At 49.0% G+C, this 15715-nt stretch overlaps 1 long non-coding RNA gene across 2 annotated transcripts; it reads right to left on the minus strand.

The window, feature by feature from the left end:
* Positions 1-2: 2 nt before the first annotated feature.
* Positions 3-9205, minus strand: LOC149128551 (uncharacterized). 2 transcript variants are annotated; one of them, XR_016234876.1, is made up of 3 exons: positions 9081-9198; positions 5946-6157; positions 3-380 (listed from the first exon to the last, which is right to left on the minus strand). It is a non-coding gene; the product is annotated as an uncharacterized LOC149128551 (long non-coding RNA). The 2 variants fall into 2 exon arrangements; XR_016234875.1 differs by lacking the exon at positions 5946-6157 and having other exon boundaries at positions 9081-9205.
* Positions 9206-15715: the final 6510 nt, after the last annotated feature.

Here is a 15715-nt window from a genome sequence, read left to right on the forward strand (position 1 = left end):
AGCATTGTGGAAATGGCATGAACCTTACCACAATGTTATTTTTATGAAATGTTCAATTGAACACAAGATCGTGCGTACAACTGATATGAAACATAAGAAAGGCGTTCATGAAAGTATTTTCTAGAACATTTTCTTTCCAAGGAATGTGCTAAATTTGGACTGGAATGACTGAAAACGGCTGTTCTGCGCAAAGGACATTGGGACAACGCACTCTGGCGTAGCGGCGTGCGGGGCACCACTGCCGCCCGATGAACTCTGACATCTTGCTGCTTGCATGGCGGCGAGGTGCGGTCTGTGTTTCGTACTTTTCCTAAACAGTTCTTGCACTCTTGACGGTGCCATTAGCATTCATCCAGAGCAGATGAGCCTGTGGAACAGACCTATGGAGGGTAGTAATGAGGCATTTCATCTAAACAGCTATGACCATAACGTATAGTGTTCAATCGTATTATGCTAGAAACGCATAGGAAAATGTATACACAATTGAATGAACACCCTTTAATACGTTTTATCAATCATTAGATTATCATGCTTTATTTTTCTTGCTGCAAATGTCAAGAAGATATATTTGAGCACTTGAAGAAATCAAGAAACCATTGAGGGAATTTTCTGAAAAATGAGAATATTGAAGCAGCTGACATAATAATAATCCCACTAGACATAAATAAAGCATAATGATGTAGCTGCTGGTGATGAAAGGGGTGAAAGATGTTTCAGGTCCTCTCGAGACATCTGACCTCGCGCAGAGCAAGCGAGTACTGACGAGAGTGAAGACTTTGGCGTTACTGCCATAGATGCACCTACCCATTCTCAGGGCAGACAGGACACAGGGCTGACATTGTTAGGTAAGAAGGGGGGTCATGTTGTTAAAGAAACTATGTTGTTCTGCAGAAAGTGAGAATCAACTTGAAGTACCTAGTGTAGATGAGTTTAAAACATTTTTGGAATTTTTAGGTTGTCAGATTATCATAATCTACCCTCCATAAGAAACTACTGGTCAAATGATGAGTGTGTATCCATCATCAAAAATGCAAAGTCAAGAGTTAATATCCAGGAGCTGAAAAGTATCATACATTTTTGCAGCAACAATGAATGGCAAGGGAATATTGAAAAAAAAGGTTTTGGGTCGGCGCCGTGGCTCACTAGGTTAATCCTCCGCCTTCAGTGCCGACATCCCATATGGGCACCTGGTTCTAGTCCCGGTTGCTCCTCTTCCAGTCCAGCTCTCTGCTGTGGCCCGGGAAGGCAGTGGAGGATGGCCCAAGTGCTTGGGCTCCTGCATCCACATGGGAGATCCAGAAGAAGCACCCGGCTCCTGGCTTTCGATCGACGCAGTGCGGCGCAGTGCAACGGCCGTAGCAGCCATTTGAGGGGTGAACCAACGGAAGGAAGACCTTTCTCTCTGTCTCTTTCTCTCTCACTGTCTAACCCTATCTGTCAAATTAAAAAAAAAAAAAAAAGGTTTTAAAATTTGCCAAGGGCTGGCGCTGTGATGTAGTAAGCTAAGCCTCTGCCTGCAGCACCAGCATCCCATATGGGAGCCAATTCTAGACCTGGCTACTCCACTTCCAATCCAGCTCTCTGCTGATGGCCTGGGAAAGCAGTGGAATATGGCCCAAGTGCTTGGGCCCCTGCACCTACATGGGAGACCCAGAAGAAGCTCCTGGCTCCTGGTTCCTGGCTTCGGATCAACCCAGCTCCAGTCACTGAAGCCATCTGGGGAGTGAACCACCAGTTGGAAGCCCTTTCTCTCTGTCTCTCCCTCTCTCTGTCTGTCACTCTGCCTCTCAAATAAATAAATAAAAATCTTTAACAAAAATTTGCTGTCTAATAAATGATTCCAAAGTCATGCACAGCATTTGGTATCTCTGAAGCATGTTAGTGCATGAAACTATTATAGAATACTAAAGACAAAGCTCACAGAAACAACTTATAAGACGGAAGCCTTTAACATTTGGTTATAAATACCAGACACAGTGTGGAGTATCGGGACGTTGCTATAACTTGTATTGTGGAGGAAGCGCTCAAGAAGGACCTAACAATGACCTTTTGCTTGGGAGTCAGGGCATTCTACAAATGCCTGAAGAGGTAGGGAATCCACACAACACTCTGGTTTGTTTCTTCCAACAGTCTATTCACTCGTTATGACTTGTTGGTACACCTGCAAAGTATTGGATTCCAGGCTACAGGCACCCTGAGGAGAAACAGACTGAACACCTATCCTCTGAAACCAACAGCACTGATGAAAAAACAAGCAAGAGGTTCTGTGATTACAGATTTGGCACAAATAATGAAATTCTCATTGTAAAATGGTTAGATGATACATGTGTCGCTGTTGGGATGAGCTACGGTACAACAGAAACACTTGGCAAAGTTCAATGACAGAAACAAGAAGGAGGGGCCGGTGCTGTGGCACAGTGGGTTAACGCCCTGGCCTGAAGTGCCAGCATCCCATATGGGTGCTGGTTCTAGTCCCGGATGCTCCTCTTCTAATCCAGCTCTCTGCTGTGGTCTGGAAAAGCAGTAGAGGATGGCCCAAGTCCTTGGGCCCCTGCACCCACATGGGAGACCTGGAGGAAGCTCTTGGTTCCTGGCTTCAGATTGGCACAGCTCCAACCATTGCAGCCATCTGGAGAGTGAACCAGCGGATGGAAGATCTCTCTCTCTGTCTCTACCTCTCTCTATAACTCTTTCAAATAAATAAAATAAATCTTTAAAAAAAAAAAAAAAAAAAGAAGGAGCAGAGCCCACGTGCCTGAACCACAGGTATCGGCACCAGTAACAACTGCAGTGGTGGCCTGATTGAACACAATAGGTTGGTTTCCAAATATTCCACTACCATAAAGGTAAAAAATGGTATTGGCCTTTGTCCACTGGAATAATTGGCATGGGGATCGTAAATGTGTGGTTATTCATAAATTTTTGGCCTTGATTTGTTGGGCTTCAAAGGAAACATCTGTTAAGCACACCTAAAACAATGCATGAGAAACTCTCAGGAGGAAGCAGGCGCAATACTCCCGGATGTGCTACTGTTCAATCAGATTTGACACAAGAAGCGCTATTATTCTCAAACAGCGAGGACCAAGACAATGTCTAAGCACGCCATATCACGGGAAACTGACAACAGGTTGTCAAAAATGTAATGCCATGCTTTGTTTGAACTGTTTTGCTCCCTCCCACCAAAAATAATTGTTGAACAAGTCGTGAAAGTCACTTCCTTGTATGCTGTGTAACACATGAAGGGATACCTGTTACCGGAGAATGGCAGGGTTCTTTGCTCAAGAAGAATTCAGGCGTAAGACAGAGAGGAGTGGGAGGTAAAATAGCAAGGTTTATTAGGGCAGGGACATCCGTAAGAACGGATGGGCACCTCTCCAGACAGAGCCTGAGGGAGAGTGCCCAGTCTCTCGGACTGGGGGGTGGGGGAGGAGCGAGGTTACATGGTTGAGTGGAGAGATTACACCTGGGCAGGCCAGGCTGGCAGCTCAGCAGAGAGGCAGGGGGCTGAGCATGCAGTCCGGTTGGGGGGGGGGGGGGTAAGGAGATGGGTCTTTGTCTTCACAGATCTCCTCCTAAAACAAAGGATTTTATGGATGTAGATATTAAGAAGCTCCTATCTGAGTTTTCCCCTGAAGGTATCAGACAGGAGGAAGCCTAGAGGAAGGGTGAGCAAGACCCCCTGGAGAATTGGGATCCAGAGCAGGGTATTTGAAATGCAGATATTGGGCTGCATCTGGAAGGTTATCAGACAGAAGGGGCGGGGACCCCCACCTGGCAGGTTATCGGGTAGAAGGGGGCAGGGCAGGATAGAATACCAGGCTGCCCCTGAAACTTTTATGGGATGACTTTGAGATGCAGATGCAAATGCTGGCCTGTCACACACACATAAGCTCATATCTGACTTCCTACCTAACATACCATTTGTGTGTGTGTCAAAGATATTGTATTGTTCCAGTCTCCTATTTATAGAACAACCTGTATTTTTTTTTTTTTTGATAGGCAGAGTGGACAGTGAGAGAGAGAGAGAGAGAGAGAGAGAGAGAGAGAGAAAGGTCTTCCTTTTGCCGTTGGTTCACCCTCCAATGGCCGCAGCGCACCGCGCTGATCCAAAGCCAGGAGCCAGGTACTTCTCCTGGTCTCCCATGGGGTGCAGGGCCCAAGGACTTGGGCCATCCTCCACTGCACTCTCGGGCCACAGCAGAGAGCTGGCCTGGAAGAGGGGCAACCAGGACAGAATCCGGCGCCCCTACCAGGACTAGAACCCGGTATGCCGGCGCCACGAGGCGGAGGATTAGCCTAGTGAGCCGCAGCGCCGGCTCATTCTTAGTTATCGTAAAGGATACATGAATTCCAAATTATGTTTTATAGCCTATTTTAATGCAGCTGTGTCAATGACACTGAAATATTCACAGAATTGAAAACTTGGGATCTAATTGGATTAATATCACTTGTTAAAGATCTCTTGATAAAATCAGAAGCAAGTTTCATTCTTAGAAAATTAATGCATTTCCTGAGAAAAGAAATAGTCACCTCTTTTTTTGGCCACTATATTCTTTGTGTCATAGGAACCAGAGCTTGACCCGCTCAAATCCAAACCCTAGCTCAGTTATTGACCAGCTGTGTGACCTTGGGCAGTTACTTACTTCTCTGTGAAATAGGAATGCTAGATTTGTACCCAGTGGCTTGGTTGAAGGACCAGGTGAAACCCTGTATTTAAGTCAAGTTCAGTGTTCGACTTAAACACAGTAAATTTTAGCTCTTTGCTGTTAAATTTAATTAAAATGCTGAAAAACTGTTCCCATGACCACTTTGAGGAAAGTTCTGGTAGTTTCTTAGAAGTTAAAGATACCACCCCCCCCCCATAGCAATCCCATTCCTAGGTGCTTACCCAAGAGAAACATAATCTTATAGCCACAAACAGCCTTGCAGAATGCTCAGAGAAGCTCCCTTCATAATAGGCCAACACTGGAAACCACCTAGGGGTCCATCAACAGAAAAGTGGATAAATGATGGGTGGAATCTTCAAACAATTGATACTGCTCAGCACAGAAAGAAAGGAAGCACACTACCTACAACCACATCAGAGAATCTCAAAAGCATGTTGAGCAAAATGAGCCAGACACGACATAATGCACCCTCTTTGCTTTCATTTCTGTGTCTTTATAGAGCAGTCAAGCGAACAGGCAGGCACAAGACACTGTGACAAAGGGTTGTGATAAGAGAAGCACTGGGAGGGGTCCCCATGCCAGTCTCAGAGGCTTGGGGAGGGCTCCCCAGGGGAGGGAACGCCCACTGGGGTTGATTAGGAGCCTGGGCTCTGGGGTTAGACACACATGGGTGTGACTCACAGGTCACATCATTCATTCACTTCTTTAACAAGCATTTGGGGGGGTTACAATGCCTTGCCAGGAACTTTCCCTGGCACAAGAACACTGTGGTGAACAAAGGCACTTAGGGTGGTCAGGGAAGGCCTCTCTGATGACTCAAGAAAACCTGCATGGAGTGAGATAGTGAACCAGGAGATTCAGGAGGAAGAGGAAGTAAGTAGTGCAAAAGCCCTGGGGTGGGAGCATGCCTGCAGCGTTGGAAGGACTGCAGCGTTGCAGGGGCAGGACAACCACAGAGGGGTACAGGGAAAACCAGAACACACAGGGCCTCGTGGGCCTCACAGAGGACTTTGCCTTCATGAAGGCAGCCACTGGAAGATTATAAAGGCAACCCACAGGATGGGAGACATATCCGCAAATCGTATTTCTACTAAAGAATTACTATTTAAATGACTGCTCCAACGCAACAACAAAAGATTTAAGAACCTGATTTAAAAATGGACAAATGGACAGGCATTTGGCGCGGCAGTTATCCCTGGGATGCTCACACCCCATATCCAAGAGCCTGGATTCAACTCCCAGCTCCACTTCCAATTCCAGCTTCCTGATAAGGCTCACCTGGGGCGGCAGATGATGCCTGAAGCACCTGAGATAACGAACGGCTGAAGGACTTTGAATTCCACCCATGTGGGAGACCCAGATGGGATTCCTGGCTCCTGGCTTCAGCCTGGCCCAGGCTGGCTGTTGCAGGCATTTGGAGAGTAAAGCAGCGGAAGGAAGATCTCTCTCCCTCTCTCTCTCTCTCTCGATCTCTCGATCTCTCTCTCTCCCTTTCAAATAAAATGAAAAAAATATATTTTTTTAAATGGATGAAGAATTTGAATAGCTATTTCTCCAAAGAAGGTATAAAATGGTGAATAAGAGCCGGCGCCGCGGCTCACTAGGCTAATCCTCCGCCTAGCAGCGCCGGCACACCAGGTTCTAGTCCCGGTCGGGGCGCCGGATTCTGTCCCAGTTGCTCCTCTTCCAGGCCAGCTCTCTGCTGTGGCCAGGGAGTGCAGTGGAGGATGGCCCAGGTGCTTGGGCCCTGCACCCCATGGGAGACCAGGAGAAGCACCTGGCTCCTGCCATCGGATCAGCGCGGTGCACTGGCCGCAGCGGCCATTGGAGGGTGAACCAACGGCAAAAATGAAGGCCTTTCTCTCTGTTTCTCTCTCACTAACTCTGCCTGTCAAAAAAACAAACAAACAAACAAACAAAAAACAAAAACGGTGAATAAGGCAAGTAAATTGTTCAACATCACTCATCATTAGGGAAAGGCAAATCAAAGTCACGAGGAAACACCACCATTTCACAGACATCAGGTAGCTATCATAAAAAGAAAGAAAATAGCAGTTGTCGGCAGGAATGTGGAAATATTGGAAGTCTTGTACACGGCTGGTGTGAATGTAGAAGGGTACAGTCTAAAAAGGAGTGTGGTAGCTCCTCAAACAATTATTACCATATGATCCAGCAATTCTACTTCTGGATATAGACACAAAATAATGGAAAGCGAGGACTCTAAACAGATGTTTGCACACCGTATTCATAGCATAGCCAAAAGCTGAGGGAAATCAAGGTGTGGATAGATGCACACATTCAATGCAATGTTTTCAGCCAAGTTCTGACACCTGCTTCAGCGTGGGTAAACCTCAAAGACATTGTGCTAAATGAAATAAGCCATGCACAAAGACGAATGCCTTTGTCAAATTCACAGACTCAGAGAGTGGAATGGCGGCTGCCTGGACTGGGGTAAGGGGAAAAGGAGGCCATTGGGGAGTGGGTTCCCAGTTTCCATCTGGGAAGATGAAAAGCTGGGGAGGGGGATAGCAGCAGTGGGTGCCCCTCAGGGCAGCTGCCCTTCGCACCACTGAGCTGTGCGCTGAAATGTTCGGTGCTATGCTGTGTCTTGTTTTCAGTGCAGTAATGAGACAGGGAGCGTGTTTGAAATGATGGCTCTGGCTACTCTGTGGTTTGAGTCTCAGCGAGGACCATGAAGCCCTTCTTGCAGGGTGTCTGTGAGGACTGAAGAAGACACTGACAGTGACGCACTGAGCACATCCACCCGTTCAGTGAATATCTTCATGTTAGTTATTATTCTGAAGATAAGGACAAGGTAAGTAGTAGGAGGCAGACAACTGAGAGGTGATCCCAGATCAGGGACGGAACAAAGCCCAGGAAAGAAGAGAAAGTGAGGCTCTTCCGGTAACTGCGCAAGTTGAACATGGAGTGGGTGGAGAGAACAGTGCAAAATGAAGAGTAAAGGACCAAGAGAGGAGGCTTAAAATCGAATCAGCCCAATAAAGGTTAAGAAGTTTGAATTTTATCCTAAAGGCGATGGGAGACACTGAAAATGTTTAAACACAGAAAGTGACCCAACTGGGCCTGGGTGTTAGAAAGATCACTCATGGGGTGGGTGTTTAGCACAGGGGCTAAAGTCCGCTGTTTGGAACACCACATCCCATGTTGGAGTTCCTGAATTCAAGTCCTAGCCCCACTCCGCATTCCAGCATCATGCTAATCCTCACCCTGGGGGGCTGTAGGCACTCGTTCAAATACTTGGGCCCCTGAATTGAGTTCCTGGCTCCCAGTTTTGGCCAAGCCTAGCACTGCTGTTGCAGGCCTATGGGGGGTGAACCAGCAGTTGGAAGATCTCTCTCTCTCTCTCTCTGCCTTTCAAATAATTAATAAAAGAAGAAAGAGATCACTCAGCTACTGTATCAGAGAGGTATGAGTATGGGAAGGCAAGACACTACTTCCAGCACCCAGGTAGGAGTTAAATCCACCTGGACCCAAACAGTGGCAGAGAGAAGTAAAGATTTGAGAGGTATTAGGTGATGAACAGGGGGGGCCCAGAACACGACTAGAAGCAGAGGTGAGGGAGGGCAGGCATGAAGGGGAAGCCTGAGCCCCGGCACAGGGGAGTGGGCGGAAGACAACTTGTTGCGTTGGTCTTCCTGCCGACAGCCACATGGAGACAGCCCTGCAATGCCTACGTGAGCTTCGTTAACGCTCTACGCCACGTCATCATCATTTCCCTCTGAGAACAGGTGGGCTCAAGGGCAGAGGCTCCTTCCCAGGCCAGCTGGTTTAGATCTGTGAGATCCAAGATGGCTTCCAACATGCCCTCAAGCCTCATCCTGTAATTCACTTACATGCTAAAAATCACGTCCACTGGCAACGACAGTAGACAATCGCCATGACAACCAGCAGAAAAGACCGTAAAAGGACAAAAAGAAGGCGGCTCCCTGATTCTGAGAGTCACCAAGTCCCTGTCCCAGGAAATCCAAGACTGTTCCTGCCACTATTGGACATTCCTGCCCCCACATCAGCAGCCCTGCGTCTGACTGGCCAGCCGCAGCAGGTGGAGGGGCTGATGTGAGAGCTGGAGTCCTGCTTCTCCATTCACGGGTCGCTGAATGGAGCTTGTGCAGCTGATGCTCAGCTTCGACTCTGATATATTGGCTTTGCGACACCAGACAGACAAAGGACCCGATTCTGGGGTCTCTCCCCCCTCAAACATGGAGCGAAAGGTACTGTTCAAAGCTCGTGGGAGGCCATTGTTTTGGGCTCACAGACCAGACCAAACCAGAAGGGAGTGACTCACACTGGCTTCCTTCTAATCACATGGAACTCTGCAATGGGCCAGTTTCCAAAAAAATAAAAATCAAAGTAGATTCACAGCAACCAATCAAAAGGGACCAATTTACCTACCCGATGAGATAAGGAAGTCAATCCCCTCTGTTCTCTTTGGCTTCAGAAACTTTGAAAGGAACGAACTCTCTCTCTCCTCTCCCTTTCTAACAGAAAGGAAGGAAGGGAGGAAGGAAGGGAGGAAGGAAGGGAGGGAGGGAGGAACCAGCCCACTTTTGGCCCCTGTTTCTGCTTGCTTCAGTCCTTCCCTACTTACAACTCCTACCCTCTCTGCTCAGCTCATTAGAACACTTCTATTTTATAGAATTTTATAGTTGTCCTGTTCTAGAATCACGAATAAAAGCCAATTATATTTTTTAAGATTTATTTATTTATTTGAAAGTCAGAGTTAGAGAGAGAAGGAGAGGCAGAGAGCGAGAATCTTCCATCCATTGGCTCACTCCCCAATTGGCCACAACGGCCGGAGCTACGCCTATCTGAAGCCAGGAGCATGGGGCTTCTTCCAGGTTTCCCAGGTGGGTGCAGGGGCCCAGGGACTTGGGTCATCTTCCACTGCTTTCCCAGGCCATAGCAGAGAGCTGGATCGGAAGTGGAGTGGCAGGACTTGAACCGGCACCCATATGGGATGCTGGTGCTGCAGGCAGAGGCTTAAGCTACTATGCCCCTGCGCCAGTCCCTGGAGTCAGCTCTTTGAAAGACAGAGCTTATAAAAGGGAGCAGGAAAGGAAGAAGCTGGAAGGGAATGGGGTAAAAAGAGGTGTTTTAGCTTTTGGCTTATTTGTCGGTTTGAGGAAGAAAAAGACCTGGTGTGTTGTAACACTTAGAGGAGTGAGCCCACCAAGAGGAGGAAGCGTGCCTCTTTCCTCATCGACAGTGAAGAGTGTTCGATGGTTGTTTAGGATCATTCTGGTTTATACCTTCTAACCCCTTTCACATGCCAGTGTTAAGTTCGCTCTCTCCAAGGGGGAAAAAAAAATCCCAGGATAGGCACAGGTGTGGTTAACATTGAAGGTGAAAGGGTTGGAACAGAAAGTTAATGTTTTCATCTGCGCTTGCATGCAGTGCGTGCGTGTGTGTGTGTGTGTGTGTGTGTGTTCTCTGGGAGAACTCCCATGAGGGAGTTCCCAGGTAACGCGGAAGAAAAGTTACCTTCCCAGAGTGAAGGAAGGCGATGGCACAGCCTTGCTGGGAGCGGAGGTCTGACACAGTCGTAGACACGAAGGAGAGAAGCGACTGACCCAAGTCGGAGACTCAGAGGTGAAGTAGCATAACCAAGGCTGCCTAGCTAGTGTCCACACAGATTCAGAACCAGGCCTGCCTAACCGAGGTCAGCCCAGAGCCAGCCTTAACCTGTCCCACAGCGCCAGCCTCCTTGGAATCGCCAGCTGCACATACAGGCCCCTGTTTGGCTGTCACTCCTTCTGTCCCTCCCACCACAATGGCCTCCACCTTTCTGGAGACTTCTGGAGCAAAATAAATGAAGCCAACATGAAGCTCCCTCATCTCAGCATCTCTCCCAAAAGAACAAGGCTTACTCTGGAAACACTGGAAATTGTGTCTAAAACGAGGATGGATTAGGTCAAAATCTCATCACTGTGTCTGTCTGTTTCCCTCTGGCTCTCTGGCTTCCCATCCCCACCCCCCCCCTTTTTTTTTTTTTTGGTTTTGAGCAAATACTAAGTGTCAGGCACCATCCTGAGTATGAAAAATGGTAAGATCTCAACCCTCAAGGATCTCAGGCCAGAAAATAAATAAGACATAACGCAGGGTGGTGTGCAATAATAAAGTGCATACCAGGTACAGGAGATAGCACAGGAAGCGCTGTGTCCAGGAGCACCAGGAAGCCTTCCCTGGGCAGCTTAAACACACCTGGCATCCTGAAGAGTGAAGAACAGGGCACCCAGGGCGAGGCCTGGGGTTAGGGGTGAAACAGCAGGGCCTGAGGAGGAAGTCCAAGCAGTGTGCTGCACTGTGGTAACAGTGAAAGGCAGACAGAGAGAGAGAGAGAGAGAGAACAATCCCAACCACTGTTTGTTTCCCCAAATGCCCCCAACACTGGGGCTGGGCTGAGGCCAAAGCCCTGGAAGAATTCAATGCAGGTGTCCCACGTGGGTGGCAGAACCCAGTCACTTGAGCATCTCTGCTGCCTCCCAGGGTCTGCATCAGCAGGAAGCTGGAGTCAGGAGCAGAGTCAGGACTCAAACCTAGACACTCTGACGTGGAATGTGCCATTTAATCAGTGTTTTAACTGCTAGGGCCAACGCCCACGCCTGGAAATGTTCAACGGCCGTGAAACAGAAGGCAACAGAGATTTGTCAGTACTGCTTAAAAAGCTATACTTTAAGTCATTAGAGGCACCAGGCATCCTTAAGCAAGTTTACACACGGGTAAGGATTCGAGCTTAGGTAAGCAAACGTGGTTGCTTGAAGCACTCGGCACATCAGGGCGGTAAAGAGCGGTGAGGAGCATCCGTTCATTAGTGGGAAGGCGGAATAACCACGAGAGGTGCCCCGTGCCAGGCCGAGCGGACGGGGCTGCGGCTTTTCCAGCACCACCCAACCTCCTGCTCCACACACACCGCTGGGAAAAGCACTTCCCCAGGAACGCAGGCACTGCTGGGGCGGGGGCTGAGCTTGTCTGCTGGCCTGCTCCCAGGGGAGCAGCTCTCAGGGGAGTTGGCACACTAACTCAACAAGCTCACTCAGCAAGTGTGCGTCCGCTGGCCTGGGCCTCAGCGACATTCCTTGGCCGACTCTCGCCCACCTCTCCTTCTTTGCTTGATTCCTTTTTTTTTTTTTTTTTTTTGAAAGGTGTCAAACTCTTAAAATTGCAAGAAACCTTAGGACCACCTTTTCTCAACGTAGTAAATGTAGAAACACAGATGGCTCCAACCTTTATTTCACACATAGCGACATTGACACTGGGCGCGACTCAGCGACTTCTTCAAGGTCCCAAAATGTCAGCAGCAAAGGGCTGACTCTAAGGGCTGGCAACGGGGGAGGGGCTAGAGAGGGGCAGTCAAGGAACTAGAAAAATAAAAAATAAAGTAACGCCCTTGAGAACGATTTCATGAAGGTGATCCTGATTGTGAACGGTGCTCAGCCAATGAGCTCCACAAAGCCAGCCGCTCCGGGCTTCCCTGCTTCCAGGCCGCAGGAAAATGAAGACAAATACATGCAGCTCAGGCCGAAGTCCGGTGAACTGGTCTGGGGAAAGCCAATGCCGAAGCAGCACGTACCTGGAACGGCAAGGAAGCCATCTGCAGCCCGCGCTCCGTCTGGCATTGACCCCCATCCGGGAGTGGGCGTGTGGGAAATGAACGGAGCTAGCCCAGTGTGGGACCACACCCCAAGTACAGAGAGCTTTCCTCCACCCCAGGCCCAGCTCGTCACCTGCAGCCCTGCGAAAGGCACGCCTGATGTCACATCTGGCTCTGTTTTCACTTCTTAGTGTATTAATTTTTGTTTCTAATTAAACCTTTCATTTTGCGATACTTGAAGCTTCATGTGCAGCCATAAGAAATGACACAAAGAGACACCAGTTCCTCCCCTCGCAAAACTCGGGTGAACTGTCATAGCTGGGTTATGAACACTGGATTCAGGCCACGTACAGAACATTTCCTTCACGACAAGGATCCCTCACATCTTTTTAAAAAGAAACAGAAAAAAATCCGGATGTTTTATGTGAAATATCCTACTCTGTAAATATTTGCAATATGAATTCACTTTTTTTTGGTAAAGACTTATTTATTTTTTATTTGAAAGGCAGAGTTACAGAGAGAAAAGGAGAGACAGAGAGACAGATTTTCTGTACACTGTTCACTCGCCCAGTGAATGCAAAGACTTGGTCTCCCATGTGGACGCAGGGGCCCGAGTACTTAGGCCATCCTCTGCTGCCTTCCCAGGCACATTAGCAAGGAGCTGGATCAGAAGCAGAGCTGGGATTTGAACTGGCGCTCCGATATGGGATGCTGGCATGGCAGGCAGCAGCTTAACCTGCTCAGCCACACGCCAGCCCCTAGTTCACATGTTAGTAAAGCTCCATGAGTGCTAGGATCACCCAGAGTTCTACACCAAGCAGATGGTGGGGGAAAAAAACAGGGCTTTGGGCTAAGGACGTATGGGGAGGGGACACACGGGTGGCTTCTGGGGTCTTGAACTGCGACTTGTTGATCTTGGTGCTTATTCTATAGATGTTACATAGTATTATATAGATAAGCTCATGTGAAAATGCATCAGGTTGTGCACTTATAATTTGCACACCTTTCTTCGGCATGTGAGAAAGAAATTGACAGGCGGGGCGGGGGTGGGGTGGGGTGGGGACGCTGGATCGTTAGGTAGGAAGGTAGACACTAGCCTATGGGTGTGAGAGGGGCTGAGGAAGCGGAATTTCCTGCAGCTGAATGTGGGAAGAAACAGAGAAGCAAGCCTCAGAAGCAGCCCAGCATTTGCACTTCAAAGTCTTGCCCAAATCGGCCAATTATCAGGAGGGTCCAAACCCTCCCCCAGGGCAGCTTGGGGGACCCTTCCCTAACACTGTGCTGATAAAGCCCCTGAGGAACTTCACCAATCCCTCGCCCAGAAACCCCTCCACCCAGCCGTGTCCAGGAAGGGGAGGGACTAGGAGAAGCAGTGGCCAGACGCTGTCACGCTGCTGCAGTCTGCATGCCGCCTGGGCTTTGGTTCCTTGCTGAGGTGCCCGCCTGGCCTCCTAAGCCCTCTACCTCGCTCACGGCTACTCTGTCTCACGTCTCGCATGAAGGCAAGGGCCTCTGATCCGGCCACCTCTGGTAACAGTCTCCACGCAGACAACTTTACAGTTCCCCAGTCCTGCAGGAGACCTGGATGGAGTTTCAGGCTCCAGGCTTCAGCCTGGCCCGGCCCCTCCCAGCCCCAGGTGCTGTGTCTGTCCACTTGGGAGTGAACCAGCAGATGGAAGATCTCTTTCTCTGTCACTCTGCCTTTCAAATAAATAAAATAAACCTTTTTTTTTTTTTTAAAAAAGGGTATATTTTATCTTTACAAGGAAAAATTCATGAGAGAGAATGTACTTTAGCAACAGAATCCCTGAAAGAAGTTTGATGTGCTAAGATCATTCTTATTTTCATATTTAAATACTTCTTTCTAAATACTTTGATATCTAAATGTGTCTTCCCTTTAATTCTCCTTTTCCTCTGCTTTCCACGATTCATACCTTTCTTTTCTCTGAGGGTGGGGTGTGGATGACCCTATAATGTGTGCAGACTGGGACACTGTTGAGAGTGCAAGAGTCCTGGTGGACATTTACACTCAAAAAACACGCGTGAGCCAGGACTGCCCTGGCCCGCGAGGATGCAGGGTCACCCTCTCTTATCACGGTTCTAAATCCATGAGCCGGGACCAGGCGACTTCCCAGGCCCCTTGCAGCCCCGTAGGTTCTGAGAGGCCTTGTTCTGACTTACAAAGCTTCACAGACCAGAAACTCCGGATGCCACAGGTCTCATGACCACGGTGCTTCCTCGTGGATTTGCAGAAAGCGGCAGAGCAGGGAGGCTGCCCCCCACCCCGCCCCGCGCGCGCGCCTCCTCCCCTCCCCGCACTCCCCCCACTCCCGCTGAGGCCCCGTGCCTGCAGTGGGGGAAGCAGGTCCGACTCGTCCTCAGAAGCCTTCTGGCAGAGCGGGCACACAGGAGCTTGTCCAGGCAAACAGGTGAATCAGCAAGAGTGAAAGCCCGCCCGCCTGGCTCGGTGGGGGGCCCGCCCCCCCCCTCGCCGTGCGGAGGACTCTGGGAAAAGCCTGGGGCGCTGCTCCGCATTTCCCAATTGCTCCAGCGTTGTAGGCATCTGCTAGGACCAGGAGGAAAAGAGGCTTTCAAAGACCCAGCAAGATAGGAACGTTTAAGGTCGCCACCTTCGGGCGGGTGCTGTGCAGCAGACTGCCACCCACCCAGAGTCCTGGCTCCTCCGCTTTCCATCCAGCTCCCTGGCTAACACTGCTGGGAGGCAGCCCAGAGCACTCCATGTGGGAGACCCAGGTGGAGTCCTGGCTTCTGTCTCAGGCTGGCCCCCCAGCCCGACCAGTGAATGGAACATCTCTCTTTCTCTCTTCCAAATAAGTAAATAAATAAATCGTTAAAAAATAAAATCATCACCTTAGGTTCAAACTTTTATTCTAACAACGCTGATATTATTCTAAACACTTTCAAAACAACACTTTTGGAGCTGCCTTAAAAGTTTGATTTAGCTGGCACCGTGGCTCACTTGGTTAATCCTCCACCTGCAGCACTGGACCCTAGGTTCTAGTCCCGGTCAGGGTGCCAGATTCTGTCCCAGTTGCTCTTCTTCCAGTCCGTATCTGCTGTGGCCTGGGAAGACAGTGGAGGATGGCCCAGGTCCTTGGGCCCTGCACCCACATGGGAGACCAGGAGAAGCACCTGGCTCCTGGCTTCGGATCTGCTCAGTGTGCTGGCCGTAGCAGCCATTTGGGGGGTGAACCAACTGAAAAGGAAGACCTTTCTCTCTGTTTCTCTCATTGTCCACTCTGCCTGTCAAAAAAACAAGTTTGATTTAGCTTTTTCTTTTTTAAAGACCCTTATTAATGGCAAACCTTTATGCTTTTGAAATTGGGCTTGATTTTTTTTAAAAAAAATAAGATTTTATTTATTTATTTGAGAGGTAGGGTTACAGACAGAAAGAGGGAGAGACAGAGAGGAAGGT

Source organism: Oryctolagus cuniculus, chromosome 1, assembly GCF_051225735.1.
Source record: "Oryctolagus cuniculus isolate XC-2025 breed Fujian yellow rabbit chromosome 1, ASM5122573v1, whole genome shotgun sequence".
Taxonomy (NCBI): Eukaryota; Metazoa; Chordata; class Mammalia; order Lagomorpha; family Leporidae; genus Oryctolagus; species Oryctolagus cuniculus.